At 44.4% G+C, this 19,250-nt stretch overlaps 6 non-coding genes across 6 annotated transcripts; all 6 read right to left on the reverse strand.

Moving 5' to 3' along the window:
- Positions 1 to 269: 269 nt before the first annotated feature.
- Positions 270 to 340, reverse strand: trnag-gcc (transfer RNA glycine (anticodon GCC)). Its single transcript has one exon. It is a non-coding gene; the product is annotated as a tRNA-Gly (tRNA).
- A 3,745-nt stretch (positions 341 to 4,085) lies between these two features.
- trnag-gcc (transfer RNA glycine (anticodon GCC)) lies at positions 4,086 to 4,156 on the reverse strand. The gene has a single exon. It is a non-coding gene; the product is annotated as a tRNA-Gly (tRNA).
- A 2,023-nt stretch (positions 4,157 to 6,179) lies between these two features.
- On the reverse strand, positions 6,180 to 6,250 carry trnag-gcc (transfer RNA glycine (anticodon GCC)). The gene has a single exon. It is a non-coding gene; the product is annotated as a tRNA-Gly (tRNA).
- Positions 6,251 to 12,247: 5,997 nt separating this feature from the next.
- On the reverse strand, positions 12,248 to 12,318 carry trnag-gcc (transfer RNA glycine (anticodon GCC)). The gene has a single exon. It is a non-coding gene; the product is annotated as a tRNA-Gly (tRNA).
- Positions 12,319 to 15,504: 3,186 nt separating this feature from the next.
- On the reverse strand, positions 15,505 to 15,575 carry trnag-gcc (transfer RNA glycine (anticodon GCC)). Its single transcript has one exon. It is a non-coding gene; the product is annotated as a tRNA-Gly (tRNA).
- Positions 15,576 to 18,243: 2,668 nt separating this feature from the next.
- Positions 18,244 to 18,314, reverse strand: trnag-gcc (transfer RNA glycine (anticodon GCC)). Its single transcript has one exon. It is a non-coding gene; the product is annotated as a tRNA-Gly (tRNA).
- Between the last annotated feature and the right edge of the window lie 936 nt (positions 18,315 to 19,250).

A 19,250-nucleotide genomic window follows, 5' to 3' on the forward strand; every position in this document is an offset into this window, starting at 1 on the left:
AGACACAAATGTCTGGTTGTTACAATGATAGCCATCCTCTTCTATATAGAACGGGGAGAACCATTGGCCGCGAATCAAGCAACAACCTTCCGAGTGGCAGGTGAGATCTCTACCACTGTAGGACCAATTCTCAGGTGACAAGGGTATCAAGTGGATGAACGAGGAATAAGTACCGATGAGACTTAGATCTCGGGATTACTAAAACACGGGTTACATTAACGTCCGGATGGGACGATGTAGTCATTGTCTTCTTTGTAGAACGAGGAAAATGCATTGGCCAGGAATCGAACCCGGGCCTCCCGCGTGGCAGGCAAGAATTCTACCACTGAACAACCAATGCTCAGGTTATGAAAAACTTAAGTGGTTGAATGGGAAAGAAGTACCAATCATTAAAGACAATTAGATAGATGAATGAGTGAGTGAGACAGACACAAATGTCTGGTTGTTGCAATTATTTGCCATCCTCTTCTATATAGAACGGGGAAAACCATTGGGCGCGAATCAAGCAAAGGCCTCCCGAGTGGCAGGTGAGGTCTCTACATCTGTAGGACCAATGCTCAGATGACAAGGGTTTCGAGTGGTTGAACAAGGAATATGTAACAATCATTATAGATAGATAAGTGAGTGAGTGACAGAGAGAGAGAGACAAATGTCTGGTTGTTACATTAATAGCCAACCTCTTCTATATAGAACAGAGATAAAAATTGGCCGCGAAACAAGCAGACACCTCCCGAGTGGCAGGTGAGATCTCTACCACTGTAGGACCAATGCTCAGGTGACAAGGGTATCAAGTGGATGAATGAGGAATAAGTACCGATGAGACTTAGATCTCGGGATAACTAAGGCACGGGAAACAGGAACGTCCGGATGGGACGATGTAGAAAGAAGTACCAATCGTTATAGATAGATGAGTGAGTGAGAGAGAGAGACAGACACAGATGTCTGGTTGTTACAATAATAGCCGTCATCTTCTATATAGATCGGGGAAAACCATTGGCCGCGAATTAAGCAACGAATTCCCGAGTGGAAGGTGAGATCTCTTCCACTGTAGGACCAATTCTCAGGTGACAAGGGTTTCGAGTGGTTGAACAAGGAATATGTAACAATCATTATAGATAGATAAGTGAGTGAGTGACAGAGAGACAGACACAAATGTCTGGTAGTTACAATAATAGCCATCCTCTTCTATATAGAATAGGGAAAACCATTGGCCGCAAATCAAGCAACAACCCCCCGAGTGGAAGGAGAGATCTCTACCACTGTAGGACCAATGCTCAAGTGACAAGGGTTTCAAATGGTTGAACGAGGAATAAGTACCAATCAGACCCAGACCTCGGGATAACTAAGGCATGGGAAACAGGAACGTCCGGATGGGACGATGTAGAAAGAAGTACCAATCTTTATAGATAGATGAGTGAGTGAGAGAGTGAGACAGACACAAATGTCTGGTTGTTACAATAATAGCCGTCATCTTCTATATAGAATGGGGAAAACCATTGGCCGCGAATTAAGCAACGAATTCCAGAGTGGAAGGTGAGATCTCTTCCACTGTAGGACCAATGCTCAGGTGAGAAGGGTATCAAGTGGATGAACGAGGAATAAGTACCAATCAGACCAAGAACTCGGGATTACTAAGGCGCGGCAAACAGGAACGTCCGGATGGGACGATGTAGAAAGAAGTACCAATCATTTTAGATAGAATAGTGAGTGAGTGAGAGAGAGAGACAGACACAAATGTCCGGTTGTTACAATGATAGCCATCCTCTTCTATATAGAACGGGGAAAACCATTGGCCGCGAATCAAGCAACAACTTCCCGAGTGGCAGGTGAGATTTTTACCACTGTAGGACCAATGCTCAGGTGACAAGGTTATCAAGTGGATGATTGAGGAATAAGTACCGATGAGACTTAGATCTCGGGATAACTAAGGCACGGGAAACAGGAACGTCCGGATGGGACGATATAGAAAGAAGTACCAATCTTTATAGATAGATGAGTGAGTGAGAGAGAGAGACAGACACAAATGTCTGGTTTTTAAAATAATAGCCATCCTCTTCTATATAGAACGGGGAAAACCATTGGCCGCGAATCAAGCAACAACCTCCCGAGTGGCAGGTGAGATCTCCACCACTGTAGGACCAATTCTCAGGTGACAAGGGTATCAAGTGGATGAACGAGGAATAAGTACCGATGAGACTTAGATCTCGGGATTACTAAAACACGGGTTACAGTAACGTCCGGATGGGACGATGTAGTCATTGTCTTCTTTGTAGAACGAGGAAAATGCATTGGCCAGGAATCGAAACCAGGTCTCCCGCGTGGCAGGCGAGAATTCTACCACTGAACAACCAATGCTCAGGTTATGAAAAACTTAAGTGGTTGAATGGGAAAGAAGTACCAATCATTAAAGATAATTGGATAGATGAATGAGTGAGTGAGACAGACACAAATGTCTGGTTGTTGCAATTATTTGCCATCCTCTTCTATATAGAACGGGGAAAACCACTGGGCGCGAATCAAGCAAAGGCCTCCCGAGTGGCAGGTGAGGTCTCTACATCTGTAGGACCAATGCTCAGGTGACAAGGGTTTCGAGTGGTTGAACAAGGAATATGTAACAATCATTATATATAGATAAGTGAGTGAGTGACAGAGAGAGAGAGACAAATGTCTGGTTGTTACATTAATAGCCAACCTCTTCTCTATAGAACGCAGAAAAAAATTGGCCGCGAATCAAGCAGACACCTCCCGAGTGGCAGGTGAGATCTCTACCACTGTAGGACCAATGCTCAGGTGACAAGGGTATCAAGTGGATGAATGAGGAATAAGTACCGATGAGACTTAGATCTCGGGATAACTAAGGCACGGGAAACAGGAACGTCCGGATGGGACGATGTAGAAAGAAGTACCAATCATTATTGAAGATTAAAGTGAGAGAGAGAGACAGACACAAATGTCTGGTAGTTACAATAATAGCCATCCTCTTCTATATAGAATGGGGAAAACCATTGGCTGCAAATCAAGCAACAACCCCCCGAGTGGAAGGAGAGATCTCTTCCACTGTAGGACCAATGCTCAGGTGACAAGGGTTTCAAATGGTTGAACGAGGAATAAGTACCAATCAGACCCAGACCTCGGGATAACTAAGGCACGGGAAACAGGAACGTCCGGATGTGACGATGTAGAAAGAAGTACCAATCTTTATAGATAGATGAGTGAGTGAGAGAGAGAGACAGACACAAATGTCTGGTTTTTAAAATAATAGCCATCCTCTTCTATATAGAACGGAAAAAAAAATTGGCCGCGAATCAAGCAGACACCTACCGAGTGACAGGTGAGATCTCTACCACTGTAGGACCAATGCTCAGGTGACAAGTGTTTGAACCGGCTGAAGGAGGAAAAATACCAATCAGACCCAGACCTCAGGATTACTAAGGCGCGGGTATCAGGAACGTCCGGATGGGACGATTTAGAAAGAAGTACCAATCATTATAGATAGATGAGTGAGTTAGTGAGAGAGAGAGACAGACACAAATGTCTGGTTGTTACAATAATTGCCGTCATCTTCTATATAGAATGGGGAAAACCATTGGCCGCGAATTAAGCAACGAATTCCCGAGTGGAAGGTGAGATCTCTTCCACTGTAGGACCAATGCTCAGGTGAGAAGGGTATCAAGTGTATGAACGAGGAATAAGTACCAATCAGACCAAGAACTCGGGATTACTAAGGAGCGGCAAACAGGAATGTCCGGATGGGACGATGTAGAAAGAAGTACCAATCATTTTAGATAGAATAGTGAGTGAGTGAGAGAAAGAGACAGACACAAATGTCTGGTTGTTACAATGATAGCCATCCTCTTCTATATAGAACGGGGAGAACCATTGGCCGCGAATCAAGCAACAACCTCCCGAGTGGCAGGTGAGATCTCTACCACTGTAGGACCAATTCTCAGGTGACAAGGGTATCAAGTGGATGAACGAGGAATAAGTACCGATGAGACTTAGATCTCGGGATTACTAAAACACGGGTTACAGTAACGTCCGGATGGGACGATGTAGTCATTGTCTTCTTTGTAGAACGAGGAAAATGCATTGGCCAGGAATCGAACCCGGGCCTCCCGCGTGGCAGGCGAGAATTCTACCACTGAACAACCAATGCTCAGGTTATGAAAAACTTAAGTGGTTGAATGGGAAAGAAGTACCAATCATTAAAGACAATTAGATAGATGAATGAGTGAGTGAGACAGACACAGATGTCTGGTTGTTGCAATTATTTGCCATCCTCTTCTATATAGAAAGGGGAAAACCATTGGGCGCGAATCAAGCAAAGGCCTCCCGAGTGGCAGGTGAGGTCTCTACATCTGTAGGACCAATGCTCAGGTGACAAGGGTTTCGAGTGGTTGAACAAGGAATATGTAACAATCATTATAGATAGATAAGTGAGTGAGTGACAGAGAGAGAGAGACAAATGTCTGGTTGTTACATTAATAGCCAACCTCTTCTATATAGAACGGAGAAAAAAATTGGCCGCGAATCAAGCAGACACCTCCCGAGTGGCAGGTGAGATCTCTACCACTGTAGGACCAATGCTCAGGTGACAAGGGTATCAAGTGGATGAATGACGAATAAGTACCGATGAGACTTAGATCTCGGGATAACAAAGGCACAGGAAACAGGAACGTCCGGATGGGACGATGTAGAAAGAAGTACCAATCTTTATAGATAGATGAGTGAGTGAGAGAGTGAGACAGACACAAATGTCTGGTTGTTACAATAATTGCCGTCATCTTCTATATAGAATGGGGAAAACCATTGGCCGCGAATTAAGCAACGAATTCCCGAGTGGAAGGTGAGATCTCTTCCACTGTAGGACCAATGCTCAGGTGAGAAGGGTATCAAGTGGATGAACGAGGAATAAGTACCAATCAGACCAAGAACTCGGGATTACTAAGGCGTGGCAAACAGGAACGTCCGGATTGTACGATTTAGAAAGAAGTACCAATCATTTTAGATAGAATAGTGAGTGAGTGAGAGAGAGAGACAGACACAAATGTCTGGTTGTTACAATGATAGCCATCCTCTTCTATATAGAACGGGGAGAACCATTGGCCGCGAATCAAGCAAAGGCCTCCCGAGTGTAAGGTGAGATCTCTACCACTGTAGGACCAATGCTCAGGTGACAAGGGTTTCAAATGGTTGAACGAGGAATAAGTACCAATCAGACCCAGACCTCGGGATAACTAAGGCACGGGAAACAGGAACGTCCGGATGTGACGATGTAGAAAGAAGTACCAATCTTTATAGATAGATGAGTGAGTGAGAGAGAGAGACAGACACAAATGTCTGGTTTTTAAAATAATAGCCATCCTCTTCTATATAGAACGGGGAAAACCATTGGCCGCGAATTAAGCAACGAATTCCCGAGTGGAAGGTGAGATCTCTTCCACTTTAGGACCAATGCTCAGGTGAGAAGGGTATCAAGTGTATGAACGAGGAATAAGTACCAATCAGACCAAGAACTCGGGATTACTAAGGAGCGGCAAACAGGAATGTCCGGATGGGACGATGTAGAAAGAAGTACCAATCTTTATAGATAGATGAGTGAGTGAGAGAGTGAGACAGACACAAATGTCTGGTTGTTACAATAATAGCCGTCATCTTCTATATAGAATGGGGAAAACCATTGGCCGCGAATTAAGCAACGAATTCCCGAGTGGAAGGTGAGATCTCTTCCACTGTAGGACCAATGCTCAGGTGAGAAGGGTATCAAGTGTATGAACGAGGAATAAGTACCAATCAGACCAAGAACTCGGGATTACTAAGGAGCGGCAAACAGGAATGTCCGGATGGGACGATGTAGAAAGAAGTACCAATCATTTTAGATAGAATAGTGAGTGAGTGAGAGAGAGAGACAGACACAAATGTCTGGTTGTTGCAATGATAGCCATCCTCTTCTATATAGAACGGGGAGAACCATTGGCCGCGAATCAAGCAACAACCTTCCGAGTGGCAGGTGAGATCTCTACCACTGTAGGACCAATTCTCAGGTGACAAGGGTATCAAGTGGATGAACGAGGAATAAGTACCGATGAGACTTAGATCTCGGGATTACTAAAACACGGGTTACATTAACGTCCGGATGGGACGATGTAGTCATTGTCTTCTTTGTAGAACGAGGAAAATGCATTGGCCAGGAATCGAACCCGGGCCTCCCGCGTGGCAGGCAAGAATTCTACCACTGAACAACCAATGCTCAGGTTATGAAAAACTTAAGTGGTTGAATGGGAAAGAAGTACCAATCATTAAAGACAATTAGATAGATGAATGAGTGAGTGAGACAGACACAAATGTCTGGTTGTTGCAATTATTTGCCATCCTCTTCTATATAGAACGGGGAAAACCATTGGGCGCGAATCAAGCAAAGGCCTACCGAGTGGCAGGTGAGGTCTCTACATCTGTAGGACCAATGCTCAGATGACAAGGGTTTCGAGTGGTTGAACAAGGAATATGTAACAATCATTATAGATAGATAAGTGAGTGAGTGACAGAGAGAGAGAGACAAATGTCTGGTTGTTACATTAATAGCCAACCTCTTCTATATAGAACAGAGAAAAAAATTGGCCGCGAAACAAGCAGACACCTCCCGAGTGGCAGGTGAGATCTCTACCACTGTAGGACCAATGCTCAGGTGACAAGGGTATCAAGTGGATGAATGAGGAATAAGTACCGATGAGACTTAGATCTCGGGATAACTAAGGCACGGGAAACAGGAACGTCCGGATGGGACGATGTAGAAAGAAGTACCAATCGTTATAGATAGATGAGTGAGTGAGAGAGAGAGACAGACACAGATGTCTGGTTGTTACAATAATAGCCGTCATCTTCTATATAGATCGGGGAAAACCATTGGCCGCGAATTAAGCAACGAATTCCCGAGTGGAAGGTGAGATCTCTTCCACTGTAGGACCAATTCTCAGGTGACAAGGGTTTCGAGTGGTTGAACAAGGAATATGTAACAATCATTATAGATAGATAAGTGAGTGAGTGACAGAGAGAGAGAGACAAATGTCTGGTTGTTACATTAATAGCCAACCTCTTCTATATAGAACGGAGAGAAAAATTGGCCGCGAATCAAGCAGACACCTCCCGAGTGGCAGGTGAGATCTCTACCACTGTAGGACCAATGCTCAGGTGACAAGGGTATCAAGTGGATGAATGAGGATTAAGTACCGATGAGACTTAGATCTCGGGATAACTAAGGCACGGGAAACAGGAACGTCCGGATGGGACTATGTAGAAAGAAGTACCAATCATTATTGATAGAAGAGTGAGTGAGTGAGAGAGAGAGACAGACACAAATGTCTGGTAGTTACAATAATAGCCATCCTCTTCTATATAGAATAGGGAAAACCATTGGCCGCAAATCAAGCAACAACCCCCCGAGTGGAAGGAGAGATCTCTACCACTGTAGGACCAATGCTCAAGTGACAAGGGTTTCAAATGGTTGAACGAGGAATAAGTACCAATCAGACCCAGACCTCGGGATAACTAAGGCATGGGAAACAGGAACGTCCGGATGGGACGATGTAGAAAGAAGTACCAATCTTTATAGATAGATGAGTGAGTGAGAGAGTGAGACAGACACAAATGTCTGGTTGTTACAATAATAGCCGTCATCTTCTATATAGAATGGGGAAAACCATTGGCCGCGAATTAAGCAACGAATTCCAGAGTGGAAGGTGAGATCTCTTCCACTGTAGGACCAATGCTCAGGTGAGAAGGGTATCAAGTGGATGAACGAGGAATAAGTACCAATCAGACCAAGAACTCGGGATTACTAAGGCGCGGCAAACAGGAACGTCCGGATGGGACGATGTAGAAAGAAGTACCAATCATTTTAGATAGAATAGTGAGTGAGTGAGAGAGAGAGACAGACACAAATGTCCGGTTGTTACAATGATAGCCATCCTCTTCTATATAGAACGGGGAAAACCATTGGCCGCGAATCAAGCAACAACCTCCCGAGTGGCAGGTGAGATTTTTACCACTGTAGGACCAATGCTCAGGTGACAAGGTTATCAAGTGGATGATTGAGGAATAAGTACCGATGAGACTTAGATCTCGGGATAACTAAGGCACGGGAAACAGGAACGTCCGGATGGGACGATATAGAAAGAAGTACCAATCTTTATAGATAGATGAGTGAGTGAGAGAGAGAGACAGACACAAATGTCTGGTTTTTAAAATAATAGCCATCCTCTTCTATATAGAACGGGGAAAACCATTGGCCGCGAATCAAGCAACAACCTCCCGAGTGGCAGGTGAGATCTCCACCACTGTAGGACCAATTCTCAGGTGACAAGGGTATCAAGTGGATGAACGAGGAATAAGTACCGATGAGACTTAGATCTCGGGATTACTAAAACACGGGTTACAGTAACGTCCGGATGGGACGATGTAGTCATTGTCTTCTTTGTAGAACGAGGAAAATGCATTGGCCAGGAATCGAAACCAGGTCTCCCGCGTGGCAGGCGAGAATTCTACCACTGAACAACCAATGCTCAGGTTATGAAAAACTTAAGTGGTTGAATGGGAAAGAAGTACCAATCATTAAAGATAATTGGATAGATGAATGAGTGAGTGAGACAGACACAAATGTCTGGTTGTTGCAATTATTTGCCATCCTCTTCTATATAGAACGGGGAAAACCACTGGGCGCGAATCAAGCAAAGGCCTCCCGAGTGGCAGGTGAGGTCTCTACATCTGTAGGACCAATGCTCAGGTGACAAGGGTTTCGAGTGGTTGAACAAGGAATATGTAACAATCATTATATATAGATAAGTGAGTGAGTGACAGAGAGAGAGAGACAAATGTCTGGTTGTTACATTAATAGCCAACCTCTTCTCTATAGAACGCAGAAAAAAATTGGCCGCGAATCAAGCAGACACCTCCCGAGTGGCAGGTGAGATCTCTACCACTGTAGGACCAATGCTCAGGTGACAAGGGTATCAAGTGGATGAATGAGGAATAAGTACCGATGAGACTTAGATCTCGGGATAACTAAGGCACGGGAAACAGGAACGTCCGGATGGGACGATGTAGAAAGAAGTACCAATCGTTATAGATAGATGAGTGAGTGAGAGAGAGAGACAGACACAGATGTCTGTTTGTTACAATAATAGCCATCATCTTCTATATAGAACGGGGAAAACCATTGGCCGCGAATTAAGCAACGAATTCCCGAGTGGAAGGTGAGATCTCTTCCACTGTAGGACCAATTCTCAGGTGACAAGGGTTTCGAGTGGTTGAACATGGAATATGTAACAATCATTATAGATAGATAAGTGAGTGAGTGACAGAGAGAGAGAGACAAATGTCTGGTTGTTACATTAATAGCCAACCTCTTCTATATAGAACGGAGAGAAAAATTGGCCGCGAATCAAGCAGACACCTCCCGAGTGGCAGGTGAGATCTCTACCACTGTAGGACCAATGCTCAGGTGACAAGGGTATCAAGTGGATGAATGAGGATTAAGTACCGATGAGACTTAAATCTCGGAATAACTAAGGCACGGGAAACAGGAACGTCCGGATGGGACTATGTAGAAAGAAGTACCAATCATTATTGATAGATGAGTGAGTGAGTGAGAGAGAGAGACAGACACAAATGTCTGGTAGTTACAATAATAGCCATCCTCTTCTATATAGAATAGGGAAAACCATTGGCCGCAAATCAAGCAACAACCCCCCGAGTGGAAGAAGAGATCTCTACCACTGTAGGACCAATGCTCAAGTGACAAGGGTTTCAAATGGTTGAACGAGGAATAAGTACCAATCAGACCCAGACCTCGGGATAACTAAGGCATGGGAAACAGGAACGTCCGGATGGGACGATGTAGAAAGAAGTACCAATCTTTATAGATAGATGAGTGAGTGAGAGAGTGAGACAGACACAAATGTCTGGTTGTTACAATAATAGCCGTCATCTTCTATATAGAATGGGGAAAACCATTGGCCGCGAATTAAGCAACGAATTCCAGAGTGGAAGGTGAGATATCTTCCACTGTAGGACCAATGCTCAGGTGAGAAGGGTATCAAGTGGATGAACGAGGAATAAGTACCAATCAGACCAAGAACTCGGGATTACTAAGGCGCTTCAAACAGGAACGTCCGGATGGGACGATGTAGAAAGAAGTACCAATCATTTTAGATAGAATAGTGAGTGAGTGAGAGAGAGAGACAGACACAAATGTCCGGTTGTTACAATGATAGCCATCCTCTTCTATATAGAACGGGGAAAACCATTGGCCGCGAATCAAGCAACAACCCCCCAAGTGGCAGGTGAGATTTTTACCACTGTAGGACCAATGCTCAGGTGACAAGGTTATCAAGTGGATGATTGAGGAATAAGTACCGATGAGACTTAGATCTCGGGATAACTAAGGCACGGGAAACAGGAACGTCCGGATGGGACGATATAGAAAGAAGTACCAATCTTTATAGATAGATGAGTGAGTGAGAGAGAGAGACAGACACAAATGTCTGGTTTTTAAAATAATAGCCATCCTCTTCTATATAGAACGGGGAAAACCATTGGCCGCGAATCAAGCAGACACCTCCCGAGTGGCAGGTGAGATCTCTACCACTGTAGGACCAATGCTCAGGTGACAAGGGTATCAAGTGGATGAATGAGGAATAAGTACCGATGAGACTTAGATCTCGGGATAACTAAGGCACAGGAAACAGGAACGTCCGGATGGGACGATGTAGAAAGAAGTACCAATCTTTATAGATAGATGAGTGAGTGAGAGAGTGAGACAGACACAAATGTCTGGTTGTTACAATAATTGCCGTCATCTTCTATATAGAATGGGGAAAACCATTGGCCGCGAATTAAGCAACGAATTCCCGAGTGGAAGGTGAGATCTCTTCCACTGTAGGACCAATGCTCAGGTGAGAAGGGTATCAAGTGGATGAACGAGGAATAAGTACCAATGAGACTTAGATCTCGGGATAACTAAGGCACGGGAAACAGGAACGTCCGGATGTGACGATGTAGAAAGAAGTACCAATCTTTATAGATAGATGAGTGAGTGAGAGAGAGAGACAGACACAAATGTCTGGTTTTTAAAATAATAGCCATCCTCTTCTATATAGAACGGGGAAAACCATTGGCCGCGAATCAAGCAACAACCTCCCGAGTGGCAGGTGAGATCTCTACCACTGTAGGACCAATGCTCAGGTGACAAGTGTTTGAACCGGCTGAAGGAGGAAAAATACCAATCAGACCCAGACCTCAGGATTACTAAGGCGCGGGTATCAGGAACGTCCGGATGGGACGAAGTAGAAAGAAGTACCAATCATTATAGAGAGATGAGTGAGTTAGTGAGAGAGAGAGACAGACACAAATGTCTGGTTGTTACAATAATAGCCGTCATCTTCTATATAGAATGGGGAAAACCATTGGCTGCGAATTAAGCAACGAATTCCCGAGTGGAAGGTGAGATCTCTTCCACTGTAGGACCAATGCTCAGGTGAGAAGGGTATCAAGTGTATGAACGAGGAATAAGTACCAATCAGACCAAGAACTCGGGATTACTAAGGAGCAGCAAACAGGAATGTCCGGATGGGACGATGTAGAAAGAAGTACCAATCTTTATAGATAGATGAGTGAGTGAGAGAGTGAGACAGACACAAATGTCTGGTTGTTACAATAATTGCCGTCATCTTCTATATAGAATGGGGAAAACCATTGGCCGCGAATTAAGCAACGAATTCCCGAGTGGAAGGTGAGATATCTTCCACTGTAGGACCAATGCTCAGGTGAGAAGGGTATCAAGTGGATGAACGAGGAATAAGTACCAATCAGACCAAGAACTCGGGATTACTAAGGCGCGGCAAACAGGAACGTCCGGATTGTACGATGTAGAAAGAAGTACCAATCATTTTAGATAGAATAGTGAGTGAGTGAGAGAGAGAGACAGACACAAATGTCTGGTTGTTACAATGATAGCCATCCTCTTCAATGTAGAACGGGGAGAACCATTGGCCGCGAATCAAGCAAAGGCCTCCCGAGTGTAAGCTGAGATCTCTACCACTGTAGGACCAATTCTCAGGTGACAAGGGTATCAAGTGGATGAACGAGGAATAAGTACCGATGAGACTTAGATCTCGGGATTACTAAAACACGGGTTACAGTAACGTCCGGATGGGACGATGTAGTCATTGTCTTCTTTGTAGAACGAGGAAAATGCATTGGCCAGGAATCGAACCCTGGCCTCCCACGTGGCAGGCGAGAATTCTACCACTGAACAACCAATGCTCAGGTTATGAAAAACTTAAGTGGTTGAATGGGAAAGAAGTACCAATCATTAAAGACAATTAGATAGATGAATGAGTGAGTGAGACAGACACAAATGTCTGGTTGTTGCAATTATTTGCCATCCTCTTCTATATAGAACGGGGAAAACCATTGGCCGCGAATTAAGCAACGAATTCCCGAGTGGAAGGTGAGATCTCTTCCACTGTAGGACCAATTCTCAGGTGACAAGGGTTTCGAGTGGTTGAACAAGGAATATGTAACAATCATTATAGATAGATAAGTGAGTGAGTGACAGAGAGAGAGAGACAAATGTCTGGTTGTTACATTAATAGCCAACCTCTTCTATATAGAACGGAGAGAAAAATTGGCCGCGAATCAAGCAGACACCTCCCGAGTGGCAGGTGAGATCTCTACCACTGTAGGACCAATGCTCAGGTGACAAGGGTATCAAGTGGATGAATGAGGATTAAGTACCGATGAGACTTAAATCTCGGAATAACTAAGGCACGGGAAACAGGAACGTCCGGATGGGACTATGTAGAAAGAAGTACCAATCATTATTGATAGATGAGTGAGTGAGTGAGAGAGAGAGACAGACACAAATGTCTGGTAGTTACAATAATAGCCATCCTCTTCTATATAGAATAGGGAAAACCATTGGCCGCAAATCAAGCAACAACCCCCCGAGTGGAAGGAGAGATCTCTACCACTGTAGGACCAATGCTCAAGTGACAAGGGTTTCAAATGGTTGAATGAGGAATAAGTACCAATCAGACCCAGACCTCGGGATAACTAAGGCATGGGAAACAGGAACGTCCGGATGGGACGATGTAGAAAGAAGTACCAATCTTTATAGATAGATGAGTGAGTGAGAGAGTGAGACAGACACAAATGTCTGGTTGTTACAATAATAGCCGTCATCTTCTATATAGAATGGGGAAAACCATTGGCCGCGAATTAAGCAACGAATTCCAGAGTGGAAGGTGAGATATCTTCCACTGTAGGACCAATGCTCAGGTGAGAAGGGTATCAAGTGGATGAACGAGGAATAAGTACCAATCAGACCAAGAACTCGGGATTACTAAGGCGCTTCAAACAGGAACGTCCGGATGGGACGATGTAGAAAGAAGTACCAATCATTTTAGATAGAATAGTGAGTGAGTGAGAGAGAGAGACAGACACAAATGTCCGGTTGTTACAATGATAGCCATCCTCTTCTATATAGAACGGGGAAAACCATTGGCCGCGAATCAAGCAACAACCCCCCAAGTGGCAGGTGAGATTTTTACCACTGTAGGACCAATGCTCAGGTGACAAGGTTATCAAGTGGATGATTGAGGAATAAGTACCGATGAGACTTAGATCTCGGGATAACTAAGGCACGGGAAACAGGAACGTCCGGATGGGACGATATAGAAAGAAGTACCAATCTTTATAGATAGATGAGTGAGTGAGAGAGAGAGACAGACACAAATGTCTGGTTTTTAAAATAATAGCCATCCTCTTCTATATAGAACGGGGAAAACCATTGGCCGCGAATCAAGCAGACACCTCCCGAGTGGCAGGTGAGATCTCTACCACTGTAGGACCAATGCTCAGGTGACAAGGGTATCAAGTGGATGAATGAGGAATAAGTACCGATGAGACTTAGATCTCGGGATAACTAAGGCACAGGAAACAGGAACGTCCGGATGGGACGATGTAGAAAGAAGTACCAATCTTTATAGATAGATGAGTGAGTGAGAGAGTGAGACAGACACAAATGTCTGGTTGTTACAATAATTGCCGTCATCTTCTATATAGAATGGGGAAAACCATTGGCCGCGAATTAAGCAACGAATTCCCGAGTGGAAGGTGAGATCTCTTCCACTGTAGGACCAATGCTCAGGTGAGAAGGGTATCAAGTGGATGAATGAGGAATAAGTACCAATGAGACTTAGATCTCGGGATAACTAAGGCACGGGAAACAGGAACGTCCGGATGTGACGATGTAGAAAGAAGTACCAATCTTTATAGATAGATGAGTGAGTGAGAGAGAGAGACAGACACAAATGTCTGGTTTTTAAAATAATAGCCATCCTCTTCTATATAGAACGGGGAAAACCATTGGCCGCGAATCAAGCAACAACCTCCCGAGTGGCAGGTGAGATCTCTACCACTGTAGGACCAATGCTCAGGTGACAAGTGTTTGAACCGGCTGAAGGAGGAAAAATACCAATCAGACCCAGACCTCAGGATTACTAAGGCGCGGGTATCAGGAACGTCCGGATGGGACGAAGTAGAAAGAAGTACCAATCATTATAGAGAGATGAGTGAGTTAGTGAGAGAGAGAGACAGACACAAATGTCTGGTTGTTACAATAATAGCCGTCATCTTCTATATAGAATGGGGAAAACCATTGGCTGCGAATTAAGCAACGAATTCCCGAGTGGAAGGTGAGATCTCTTCCACTGTAGGACCAATGCTCAGGTGAGAAGGGTATCAAGTGTATGAACGAGGAATAAGTACCAATCAGACCAAGAACTCGGGATTACTAAGGAGCAGCAAACAGGAATGTCCGGATGGGACGATGTAGAAAGAAGTACCAATCTTTATAGATAGATGAGTGAGTGAGAGAGTGAGACAGACACAAATGTCTGGTTGTTACAATAATTGCCGTCATCTTCTATATAGAATGGGGAAAACCATTGGCCGCGAATTAAGCAACGAATTCCCGAGTGGAAGGTGAGATATCTTCCACTGTAGGACCAATGCTCAGGTGAGAAGGGTATCAAGTGGATGAACGAGGAATAAGTACCAATCAGACCAAGAACTCGGGATTACTAAGGCGCGGCAAACAGGAACGTCCGGATTGTACGATGTAGAAAGAAGTACCAATCATTTTAGATAGAATAGTGAGTGAGTGAGAGAGAGAGACAGACACAAATGTCTGGTTGTTACAATGATAGCCATCCTCTTCAATGTAGAACGGGGAGAACCATTGGCCGCGAATCAAGCAAAGGCCTCCCGAGTGTAAGCTGAGATCTCTACCACTGTAGGACCAATTCTCAGGTGACAAGGGTATCAAGTGGATGAACGAGGAATAAGTACCGATGAGACTTAGATCTCGGGATTACTAAAACACGGGTTACAGTAACGTCCGGATGGGACGATGTAGTCATTGTCTTCTTTGTAGAACGAGGAAAATGCATTGGCCAGGAATCGAACCCTGGCCTCCCACGTGGCAGGCGAGAATTCTACCACTGAACAACCAATGCTCAGGTTATGAAAAACTTAAGTGGTTGAATGGGAAAGAAGTACCAATCATTAAAGACAATTAGATAGATGAATGAGTGAGTGAGACAGACACAAATGTCTGGTTGTTGCAATTATTTGCCATCCTCTTCTATATAGAACGGGGAAAACCATTGGGCGCGAATCAAGCAAAGGCCTCCCGAGTGGCAGGTGAGGTCTCTACATCTGTAGGACCAATGCTCAGGTGACAAGGGTTTCGAGTGGTTGAACAAGGAATATGTAACAATCATTATAGATAGATAAGTGAGTGAGTGACAGAGAGAGAGAGACAAATGTCTGGTTGTTACATTAATAGCCAACCTCTTCTATATAGAACAGAGAAAAAAATTGGCCGCGAATCAAGCAGACACCCCCCAAGTGGCAGGTGAGATCTCTACCACTGTAGGACCAATGCTCAGGTGACAAGGGTATCAAGTGGATGAATGAGGAATAAGTACCGATGAGACTTAGATCTCGGGATAACTAAGGCACGGGAAACAGGAACGTCCGGATGGGACGATGTAGAAAGAAGTACCAATCGTTATAGATAGATGAGTGAGTGAGAGAGAGAGACAGACACAGATGTCTGGTAGTTACAATAATAGCCATCCTCTTCTATATAGAATAGGGAAAACCATTGGCCGCAAATCAAGCAACAACCCCCCGAGTGGAAGGAGAGATCTCTACCACTGTAGGACCAATGCTCAAGTGACAAGGGTTTCAAATGGTTGAACGAGGAATAAGTACCAATCAGACCCAGACCTCGGGATAACTAAGGCATGGGAAACAGGAACGTCCGGATGGGACGATGTAGAAAGAAGTACCAATCTTTATAGATAGATGAGTGAGTGAGAGAGTGAGACAGACACAAATGTCTGGTTGTTACAATAATAGCCGTCATCTTCTATATAGAATGGGGAAAACCATTGGCCGCGAATTAAGCAACGAATTCCAGAGTGGAAGGTGAGATATCTTCCACTGTAGGACCAATGCTCAGGTGAGAAGGGTATCAAGTGGATGAACGAGGAATAAGTTCCGATGAGACTTAGATCTCGGGATTACTAAAACACGGGTTACAGTAACGTCCGGATGGGACGATGTAGTCATTGTCTTCTTTGTAGAACGAGGAAAATGCATTGGCCAGGAATCGAAACCAGGCCTCCCGAGTGGCAGGCGAGAATTCTACCACTGAACAACCAATGCTCAGGTTATGAAAATCTTAAGTGGTTGAATGGGAAAGAAGTACCAATCATTAAAGATAATTGGATAGATGAATGAGTGAGTGAGACAGACACAAATGTCTGGTTGTTGCAATTATTTGCCATCCTCTTCTATATAGAACGGGGAAAACCACTGGGCGCGAATCAAGCAAAGGCCTCCCGAGTGGCAGGTGAGGTCTCTACATCTGTAGGACCAATGCTCAGGTGACAAGGGTTTCGAGTGGTTGAACAAGGAATATGTAACAATCATTATATATAGATAAGTGAGTGAGTGACAGAGAGAGAGAGACAAATGTCTGGTTGTTACATTAATAGCCAACCTCTTCTATATAGAACGCAGAAACAAATTGGCCGCGAATCAAGCAGACACCTCCCGAGTGGCAGGTGAGATCTCTACCACTGTAGGACCAATGCTCAGGTGACAAGGGTATCAAGTGGATGAATGAGGAAAAAGTACCGATGAGACTTAGATCTCGGGATAACTAAGGCACGGGAAACAGGAACGTCTGGATGGGACGATGTAGAAAGAAGTACCAATCATTATTGAAGATTAAAGTGAGTGAGTGAGAGAGAGAGACAGACACAAATGTCTGGTAGTTACAATAATAGCCATCCTCTTCTATATAGAATGGGGAAAACCATTGGCCGCAAATCAAGCAGACACCTACCGAGTGACAGGTGAGATCTCTACCACTGTAGGACCAATGCTCAGGTGACAAGTGTTTGAACCGGCTGAAGGAGGAAAAATACCAATCAGACCCAGACCTCAGGATTACTAAGGCGCGGGTATCAGGAACGTCCGGATGGGACGAAGTAGAAAGAAGTACCAATCATTATAGATAGATGAGTGAGTTAGTGAGAGAGAGAGACAGACACAAATGTCTGGTTGTTACAATAATAGCCGTCATCTTCTATATAGAATGGGGAAAACCATTGGCCGCGAATTAAGCAACGAATTCCCGAGTGGAAGGTGAGATCTCTTCCACTGTAGGACCAATGCTCAGGTGAGAAGGGTATCAAGTGTATGAACGAGGAATAAGTACCAATCAGACCAAGAACTCGGGATTACTAAGGAGCGGCAAACAGGAATGTCCGGATGGGACGATGTAGAAAGAAGTACCAATCATTTTAGATAGAATAGTGAGTGAGTGAGAGAAAGAGACAGACACAAATGTCTGGTTGTTACAATGATAGCCATCCTCTTCTATATAGAACGGGGAGAACCATTGGCCGCGAATCAAGCAAAGGCCTCCCGAGTGTAAGCTGAGATCTCTACCACTGTAGGACCAATTCTCAAGTGACAAGGGTATCAAGTGGATGAACGAGGAATAAGTACCGATGAGACTTAGATCTCGGGATTACTAAAACACGGGTTACAGTAACGTCCGGATGGGACGATGTAGTCATTGTCTTCTTTGTAGAACGAGGAAAATGCATTGGCCAGGAATCGAACCCTGGCCTCCCGCGTGGCAGGCGAGAATTCTACCACTGAACAACCAATGCTCAGGTTATGAAAAACTTAAGTGGTTGAATGGGAAAGAAGTACCAATCATTAAAGACAATTAGATAGATGAATGAGTGAGTGAGACAGACACAAATGTCTGGTTGTTGCAATTATTTGCCATCCTCTTCTATATAGAACGGGGAAAACCATTGGGCGCGAATCAAGCAAAGGCCTCCCGAGTGGCAGGTGAGGTCTCTACATCTGTAGGACCAATGCTCAGGTGACAAGGGTTTCGAGTGGTTGAACAAGGAATATGTAACAATCATTATAGATAGATAAGTGAGTGAGTGACAGAGAGAGAGAGACAAATGTCTGGTTGTTACATTAATAGCCAACCTCTTCTATATAGAACAGAGAAAAAAATTGGCCGCGAATCAAGCAGACACCTCCCGAGTGGCAGGTGAGATCTCTACCACTGTAGGACCAATGCTCAGGTGACAAGGGTATCAAGTGGATGAATGAGGAATAAGTACCGATGAGACTTAGATCTCGGGATAACTAAGGCACGGGAAACAGGAACGTCCGGATGGGACGATGTAGAAAGAAGTACCAATCGTTATAGATAGATGAGTGAGTGAGAGAGAGAGACAGACACAGATGTCTGGTTGTTACAATAATAGCCGTCATCTTCTATATAGAACGGGGAAAACCATTGGCCGCGAATTAAGCAACGAATTCCCGAGTGGAAGGTGAGATCTCTTCCACTGTAGGACCAATTCTCAGGTGACAAGGGTTTCGAGTGGTTGAACAAGGAATATGTAACAATCATTATAGATAGATAAGTGAGTGAGTGACAGAGAGAGAGAGACAAATGTCTGGTTGTTACATTAATAGCCAACCTCTTCTATATAGAACGAAGAGAAAAATTGGCCGCGAATCAAGCAGACACCTCCCGAGTGGCAGGTGAGATCTCTACCACTGTAGGACCAATGCTC

The sequence above is a fragment of the Amia ocellicauda genome, chromosome 23 (genome assembly GCF_036373705.1).
Source record: "Amia ocellicauda isolate fAmiCal2 chromosome 23, fAmiCal2.hap1, whole genome shotgun sequence".
Taxonomy (NCBI): domain Eukaryota; kingdom Metazoa; phylum Chordata; class Actinopteri; order Amiiformes; family Amiidae; genus Amia; species Amia ocellicauda.